We start from the raw sequence: 9503 nt of genomic DNA, 5'->3' as shown, positions 1-9503 counted from the left end.
ACATCGCACTGTCTGATCCACAGCAGAGATGGGAGCCTGCCCACTACATGTGACCTCAGCAGCCCCAACTCCACAGGCTGAGGAGGGTGCCATTGCCACACAGCAGGACCCCAAAAGTAGGCCGGGGCCCTCCAGGTCTCGGCCCTCCAGAGGACACCCACCAAGGTCACCACAGACAGGGTGTAGCAGTCAGCAGGCTGACTCTACTTCTGCTGTGGATTTCCGGGGAGTACCAAAACGTAACGGCAGTGTTAGAAAGTTAAGGAGAATTAGTTGCACAGCCTAGGCACGGGTGTTAATCACTTATACATACTGTTCACTATTGTCAATAAACTCCCAAGAATGTCTCCCTGCCTGTGGCTCCTTGTTCTGATGAGCAGTGTTCGTGTCGCTCAGATGTGAAACCTTTCTGCACAAGATAAAGGCAGGTGTCTCAGCCCAGGGCCTCTTCCCTGTGCTTTGTGCAGCCTTCAGACCAAAGTGATGGTCCAGCCTCACACTCCCTGGACACATTACTGATGCCTGCACCTCAACAGTGCTTGTCATTGCTGTCAGAATGTAGTGGGCAGGCGTCACAGAGTTCGGTCATTCTCTCTGTGTGCTCTCAGCAGCTTTAAGGTGGGGCTGGCCCCCATCTCTTCAGCATCTGTGACCACTAACGCTCTGCTCCTGAAGGGGTCAGGTGCTGAAGGTGGACAAAGGATCAGATGCTTCTGAAGTTTCATGGTCCATCTCTATAATATGACCCTGATCACAGAGCGCAAGCAAACTGCCCTCGGCCAGACAGGAGTCAGTCATTCTCAGAGGCTGTGTGAGGATCTATGGCGTGTCCTCACTGCATGTCGTCATCACCCTCCACAAATCAAGCAGCAATGAGGGCCTTCCGAGTGTGCCTGCCCCATCTAACCAATGTGAGGACCTCATCCCCGTCATCGTCGCCTTCGAGGACCTCCTCACCCTCATCCTTGTCAACGTCCTCCTCATCGGAGGAGACCTCCAGCTCCTCCATCTCCTCCTCTGCCAGCTCATCTCCCCGCTGTAGCACAAAGTTGTAAAGGGCACAGTAGACGATGATGATGCATGATACCCTTTGTGGACTGTATTGCAGGGCTCCACCAGACCGGTCCAGGCACTGGAACCTCATTTTCAGCATCTTGATACTTTGCTCCTCCAAGTTGTGAGCTGCAGCATGAGCCTCATTATACCATCGCTCTGCTGCAGTCTGAGGCCGCCGCACAGGTGTCATCAGCCACATCCTCTGCAAGTAGCCCTTGACCCCGAGGAGCCAACCCTGCAGCTTCTGTGGACCCTGGTTCAGGGATCTATGGCCGACTGAGAATGTGGGAGTCGTGGACACTCACTGGAAACCGTGCGCACACCTACAAGATGCGCTTCTGGTGGTCGCACACCATCTGCACATTCAGCGAGTGGGACTCCTTGCGGCTGATGTAGTCCACTGCGTGTTGCGACAGAGATCTGAGTGCAGTCAATTGCACCCTGCACCTGTGGGAAGCCCAAGATCTGAGCGAATCCAATCGCTCTTACATCCTGCCTGTCCTGGTCCCGGGTGAAATGCACAGAGTTGTGTTCCCTTGTGAAGATGGCATCTGTGACCTCATGGATGCATTTGTGGCTTGAGGCTTGTGATATCCCACAGAGATCACCTGTGGAGCCCTGAAAGGAGCCACTGGCGTAGAAATTGAATGCCGTGGTCACTTTCACGGCCTCTGGCAGTGGATGCCCTCCATGTCCCTGTGGCATCAAATCCTGCAGCAGCTGGCAGATGTGACCGACCAGTTCCCTAGATATGCGCAGTCTTCCGCGACACTGGTTCTCAGTCATCTGCAGGAATTAAAAGCAGTGTCTATAGAGCCTGGGAGTCACCAGGCACCGACCAGTGACAGCTCGCTGTGGCTCTTCAGCGGCGTGTGCGGGAGCCCCAGCTGCTCCTTCTTCCTGAGTTGCTGCTCCTGCCTCTGCACAGCCAGGCACCTCAGTCTCTCTCTCCTCCGTCGTCTTCACTCTCTGTAGGCCATCAGACATACAGCTAATTCACCAGGCTCCATGATCCCCATGTACTCCTCCTGCAGGTTGAAAGAGAGAGACATGTGGTTAGCATGGGTGTACTAAGAACCTATCCTGGTTAAGTGTAAAGGCCTCTTAACACATCCTGGAGAGTGCTGGCCGCCACTTGGATGGCCAGAGATTAGTGCGCTGCATGACTGCCGGAAACCCCAGCCAGCTCCGTCCCAGTCCACCCAACCAACTGGCAGCAGCGTCACCCACTGGGCTGCATGCTGTGCTCTCAGCTCAGGCGCAGGCATTCTCTTAACCCGCACTGCAGGGCTGTTCTGTTAGCTTGAACCATCGGGGAGATTGGTCCAAACCAGGATGCTGACATTGCAAGGGGCTATGAGCACCTCGAGCAGTGTTCCAACTGTTCTGCAGTCCATTAAAATACTCATGACTTTGCGGTCTGTGCAGGGGTGGGGTGAAAAGCTTTGGAGCACTTGGTGGCACTTTGATGCCTCTGTGTTGTTTGAGTGGGCAGATAAGCACGAGGCCCAACTCCAATCATATCAATGCGGCTGCGCTTGAACTGTCTCAATGACAGAGGAATGGTCCATTTATACAGGTTTCCCTAATGCGTGGCCACTTCCCTTGTCCACACTACCCCACACCCCGAATGCTTATGCATTATATTCAGTGGCAGGGTTGCCCTTGCACCCTCTCCCCACCCCAGCAAGTCGCCTCAACTGCAGGGCAGCCCTTAACCCCAATCCCCAATGTTCCGCAAGCTTGAAGTCCGACAGGTGACCCTGGCGAGTGCTGCACAGCTCATGCACTCACTGTGCACTCACCTCCGAGTTGCCCTCAAAGTGCAGCCTCGCCAAGTGCACGCCTTTTATGTGCTGTTGTGAAACAGGTCGGCGTGCATTCCTGCCGACATGGACAGACGATCCAGTGGAGAGGGACAATTCCAGCCGGCTGGCCTAATAATGATATGCATATGTATTACAATGAGGTTCCCGGTGTCCAATGGCGGGAAACGCGGCCCACCATCGGTAGTCTGAGCAGGTGATCACGAACTGGTTTCACGCCGTCCTGAAACTGTTCGTGCGCTATTGTCCACTCACGCCACCAAACACGCCCAACGCTAGCAGGCACGGAAAATCCAGCCAGTGTTACCGATGGTGCTGTTTGTGGTCTCTGATCTGCTTCATTTCTTGATGTGCCAGGAAGGTGACCAAGGACAGATATTTGCATGCCGGTAGGTCTGTGACCACTAGACCCACAATGTCAACAATATAAAACATCTAGGGTGATCAGGGTGAGTTTTTGTGCTGGCGCTTAAGTGCAATGGATCCCAGGGATGGGATCTCCAAAACATTGAATACGGTGAGCTTGGCATTGGTTGCTCAAACCATCACATGTCACTTCTGTGTGTACATACATTTCGGTGTAGGAAGTGGATGAATGTTTACATCTGTACCGGGACCCAGTTTTGCACATAAATTATGCTGACCCTTCATCTGTGGGCATTTAATCTGGATGGTGGCAGAGGCTTCTGTTGGTAACACTGTGCCAATACACTCTTTGATGTTCACTGTGCTGAATGTCTCCTCACTTTGTTTGTCAATGGTCTGGCCATCCTCATCTTCTGATTGTGTAGCTTGGCTAGATATTTCATGGGTCTTGTCTTTATGCTGTTTGGTACATGCTCTTGGTTGGTTGGAATGCTGTACCTGTCTGGTGTCTGGTTGTGGCTTCTTGTGACGTTAAACCGCTTGTTTTGGCCTTTGCCTTTTGCATTGTTGCTTCCAGTGTCCTCTAGTTCCACATGCCTTGCATACAGTGTTAAAGGTGGGCAATTTCTGGGTGCATGTATGAGGCCGCACAGCCTGCATTGCTTAATAGATTTGCCTACATTAGCTATTGTGCCAATGATAGGTGAATTACGCATTGCCTGTAAACCCTGTCTACCCATTAGTATGGTTTCATACTTGCGTCCGCTTTTAGTAGTGCTTCCACACTGTAACCTTTCGGTTGGTCCTAGATCTCTTTTTGGAATGCTTCCATTTGGGTAGATGCTATCACGAGCTTGATAATTCTGTCGGCTAGCTCTGCTGCCATGAAGTTGCGATCACACCCCTTTGTCTCTGCATCTCCTTATGAATTGATCAATGGTCTCTGTCAGTTGTTGCCTAAAGGACATAAATTCTAGACCGTGTATTCAGAAGTTAAGTTTCACTCGTAATTGATCTTCAAGTGTTGACCATAATTTTTCTGAGTTTCGCAGATGGTTGTCAGTCTGTGGAGGCTGTCATTGCCTATAGCAATGTTGATTTTAACAGCTTTTCCACCTGGTTCGGAAATATTGAGTTCCAGAAAACACAGCTCGATGCGTTGTTGGAACAAAGTAAATTCAGATAGGAGATCTGTTGCCTACCAATTGAGTGTTGTAAAATTTTGTGGTCATCCTTTAGCTTTTTTCAGGACTTCTAATGTTATCTGGAGCTTTTAACAGCTGTCAGGTTGCCTCGAGCTTTTTCGGATTAATTTAGTTCTGTATTTCAGTACCTTTAATGGCCACCTTTAGCTGGTCGTAGGTTACTGCTTGACTGCAATGGTGGCACTGTTGAGCTCTTTCAGTTTCTCCTGATTTAACTTTAAGCTCTGTCAAAAAAAAAATGATTTTAACTGGGAAAATGGCTGCAGGATTTCCAAAGTGAAAGTAAACAGCAGGACTTCTTCTAACTGTTGGGAACTGTTACTAGATATATTCTACTTCTCAGCTTAGTCTGCAGCATTTAGCTTTAACAGGAATGAATTCTCCTGTCTGTGGAGTCCTGCTTAAACTTAGGTCTCACTCCTGACTCTGCTGTTTAATCTCTTTTACGCCAGCTCTTTTCTTCTGTTTGAGGTGAAGGATCAAAGCTTGTATATTTTGCAGTCAAATCTTCAAAAACATGCTTCCACTACTGCCACCATTCTAAGATGGTGTAGGAAAAATCAAAAATTTTCTAAGACCTCAATCTACCACCATGTTACGTTCTTCTTTTAGATGTAAACGTACCAATCATACACAAGGATTGGTGAAACAATAATGTGGGCTCTTTATGTGAAGATTAGATAATAGATAGATTGACTGGAATTATGGATAGATTTACTGGGAGGCTAAATATAGTGCATCTGATCTCTCCCCTGCTACTTTCTGATTGCCTAACAAGTCATGGGACTAATACATCATATCCTGTTGAGGTGGGTAGTGACTGACAGTAGTTAAAGTATTGCGCCCTTAAAAGTATACAAACATATAGTATCAAACAGCTCCTGGCTGCTCCTTTATGCTGCTCTGCTCCGGGCCTCTCCTATGCTAGTATATACTTATGTGGCTTGGCATCACATTTTCCAATATAGTTTCTGTGTCTTTGGATGTTGCACTATATTAAAGGGACTACTTAAGTGCGAGTTTGCATTGAATAGCCTAACCTGGACTTTTCTCTTCACACTGCCATGGATATCCAGTTGAGTCTAGTCAGGCTTTTTTTTATTCATTTTTACAGGATGTGGGCTTCGCTGGCTGGGCTAGCATTTATTTCCCACCCCTAATTGCCCTTGAGAAGGTGGTGGTGAGCTGCCTTCTTGAACTGCTACAGCTGTGTGGTGTAGGTAAACCCATGGTGCTGTTAGGGAGGGAGTTCCAGGATTTTGACCCAGCGACAGTGAAGGAACGGTAATATATTTCTAAGTCAGGATGGTGAGTGGCTTGGAGGGGAATTTCCAAGTGGTGGTGTTCCCATCTATCTGCTGCGCTTGTCCTTCTAGATGGTAGCAATCGTGTGTTTGGAAGGTGATGCCTAAGGAGTCTTGGCGAGTTCCTGCAGTGCATCTTGTAGATGGTACACACTGCTGCTACTGTGCGTCAATGGTGGACGGAGTGAATGTTTGTGGAAGGGGTGCCAATCTAGTGGGCCGATCTGTCCTGAATGGTGTAAGGCTTCTTGAGTGTTGTTGAAGCTGCACTCATCCAGGCAAGTGGAGAGTATTCCATCACACTCCTGACTTGTGCCTTGTAGATGATGGACAGGCTTTGGGGAGTCAGGGGGTGAGTTACTCGCCGCAGGATTCCTAGCCTCTGACCTGCTTCTGTAGCCACAGTATTTATATGGCTAGCACAGTTCAGTTTTTGGTCAATGGTAACCCTCAGGATATTGACAGTGATGGTAATGCCATTGAATGTCAAGGAGCAATGGTTAGATTCTCTCTTGTTGGAGATGGTCATTGGCTGACACTTGTGTGGCACAAATGTTACTTGCCACTTGTCAGCCCAAGTCTGGATATTGTCCAGGTCTTGCTGCATTTGGACATGGACTGCTTCAGTATCTGAGGAGTCACAAATTATGCTGAACATTATGCAATCAACAGCAAACATCCCCACTTCTGACCTTATGATGGAAGGAAGGTCATTGATGAAGCAGCTGAAGATGGTTGGGCCTAGGGCACTACCCTGAGGAGCTCCTGCGGTGATGTCCTGGAACTGAGATGACTGACCTCCAACAACCACAACCATCTTCCTTTGTGCTAAATATAACTTTGACCAGCGGGAGCTTTCCCCCGATTCCCATTAGCTCCATTTTGCTAGGGCTCCTTGATGCCACACTCAGTCAAACGCTGCCTTGATATTAAGGGCAGTCACTCCCACCTCACCTCGGGAGTTCAGCTCTTTTGTCCATGTATGAACCAAGGCTGTAATGAGGTCAGGAGCTGAGGGGTCCTGGCGGAACCCAAACTGGGCATCAGTGAGCAGGTTATTACTAAGCAAATGGTGCTTGATAGTTACTTGATGATTAAGAGTAGGCTGATGGGGCGATAATTGGCCAAGTTGGATTTGTCCTGATTTTTTTGTCCAGGAGATACCTGGGCAATTTTCCACATTGCCGGGTAGATGCCAGTGTTGTAGCTGTACTATAAAAGGGACATGGCAAGTTCTGGAGCACAAGTCTTCAGTACTACTGCCAGAATATTGTCAGGGCCCATAGCCTTTGCAGTATCCAGTGCCTACAGCCATTTCTTGATATCACGTGGAGTGAATTGAAATTGCTGAAGACTGACATCTGTGATGCTGGGGACCTCCAGAGGAGGCTGAGTTGGACCACCCACTCAGCGCTTCTGGCTGAAGATTGTTGCGAATGCTGCAGCCTTATCTTTTGTACTGATGTGCTGGGGTCCTGCATCATTGAGGATGGGGATATTTGGGGAGCGTTCTCCTCCAGTGAGTTGCTTAATTGTCCACTACTATTCACAAATGGATGTGGCAGGACTGCAGAGCTTAGACCCATTGGTTGTGGAATTGCTTTGCTCTGTCTATCACTTACTGCTTATGCTGTTTGACACGCAAGTAGTCCTGTGTTGTAGCTTCACCAGGTTGACACCTCATTTTTAGGTATGCCTGGTGCTGCTCCTGGCATGCCCTCCTGCACTCTTCATTGAACCAGGGTTGATCCCCTGGCTTGATGGTAATGGTAGAATGGGGGATATGCCGGGCCAGGAGGTTACAGATTATGTTCGAGTACAATTCTGCTGCTGCTGATGGCCTACAGTGCCTCATGGATGCCCAGTCTTAAGCTGCTAGATCTGTTCAAAATCTATGCCATTTAGAATGGTGGTAGTTCCACACAACACGATGGAGGGTGTCCTCAATACAGGACTTCATCTCCACAAGGACTGTGTGGTGGTCACTCCTACCGATACTGTCATGGACAGATGCATCTGTGATAAGCAGGTTGGTGAGAATGATGTCAAGTATCTTTTTCCCTCTTGTTGGTTCCCTCACCACCTGCTGCAGACCCAGTCTAGCAACTATGTCCTTTAAGACTCAGACTAGGTACAGAACCACTTTTGGTGATAGACATTGAAGTCCCCCACCCAGAGTACATTCTGCACTCTTGACACCCCCAGTGCTTCCTCAAAGTGGTGTTCAACATGGAGGAGCATTGATTCATCAGCTGAGGGGGCAGCAGGAGGTTTCCTTGCCCATGTTTGACTTGATGCCATGAGACTTCATGGGGTCCAGAGTAGATGTTGAGGACTTCCAGGCCAACTCCCTCCCAACTGTATACCACTGTGCCACCACCTCTGCTTTTGGGACAGGACATATCCAGGGATGGTGATGGTGGTGCCTGGGACATGATTGGTAAGGTAAGATTCTGTGAGTATGACTAATCTGTGAGACAGCCCTCCCAATTTTGGCACAAACCCCCATATGTTAACTTTGCAGGGTCAACAGGGGCTGGGTTTGCCATTACCTAGGTCAATGATAGGTGATCCGTCTGGTTTCATTCCTTTTTATTGGCTCTTTAGTGGTTTGTTATGACTGAGTGTCTTGCTGGGCCATTTCAGAGTCAAAAGTCACATTACTGTGGATCTGGAGTCACATGTAGGCCTGATCAGGGAAGGATGGCAGAATTCCTTCCCTAAAGGGCATTAGTGAATCAGATGGGTTTTTATGACAATTAACAATGGTTTCATGGTCATCATTAGACTTTTAATTCCAGATTTTTTTTTATTGAATTCAAATTCCACCATCTGCTGTGGTGGGATTCGAACCCCAGTCCCCAGGAACATTACCTTGGGTCTCAGGATTAACAGTACACTGACACCACACCACTGCCTCCCTGCTTTTTCATTGTTGCTGGGTCAAAATCCTGGAGCTCCCTTCTGACAGCACTGTGGTTGGTCCTTCAACACATGGACTGCAGCAGTTCAAGAAGGCAGCACAAAACCACTTTCTCAAAGATAATTAGGGATTGACAGTAAGTGCTGGCCTAGCCAGTGATGCCCACAGTCCATGAACAAATCATTTAAAAAGTTAGATTTATCAACGGTCAGGTTGTCTCTGTATTGCTCTCAGTTAGATTGAGCCCAGTCAGGCTGTCTCTGTATTTCCCCTAGTTAGATTGAGCCCAGTCAGGCTGTCTGTATATTGCTCCTGGTTAGATTGAGCCCAGTCAGACTATCTCGGTATTGCTCCTGGTTAGATTGAGCCCAGTCAGACTGTCTCTGTATTGCTCTCAGTTAGATTGAATCTATTTTAGCTGAGTTTTACAATGCTGCTTTCTCAGTTCTTCTTACTGGGTGAAAAATAGCAGAGGAACTCTCCCAACCTTGGAAGGTGTTGCTCTTGTTCACTGACTAATGGATTGGTTTAAGGAACAGTGAAAGAAAATTGTTGCAACTTCCAGATAAAGAGTAAATGCAGTGTACAAGGCAGGGCTATGAAGACTAATTGTTCAAAGGCAATATAAGTCATGATCATTCTTAGGCACTATTCTTCACCTATGATGTTAAATGTCCAGAATTGGTAACCAACAATTGTCCACATACTTATGATCATGTCAAGTCACAAGTGGAAATAAAATGTCACCACTCAATGTTTTCTTGACAGGGGCCTTAACCCTTTTTCATTTCTAGTCCATACATCTCATCCTTTCTATATCATA

Source organism: Cetorhinus maximus, chromosome 15 (genome assembly GCF_964194155.1).
Source record: "Cetorhinus maximus chromosome 15, sCetMax3.hap1.1, whole genome shotgun sequence".
Lineage (NCBI taxonomy): Eukaryota > Metazoa > Chordata > Chondrichthyes > Lamniformes > Cetorhinidae > Cetorhinus > Cetorhinus maximus.
This window is presented reverse-complemented; position numbering follows the sequence as displayed.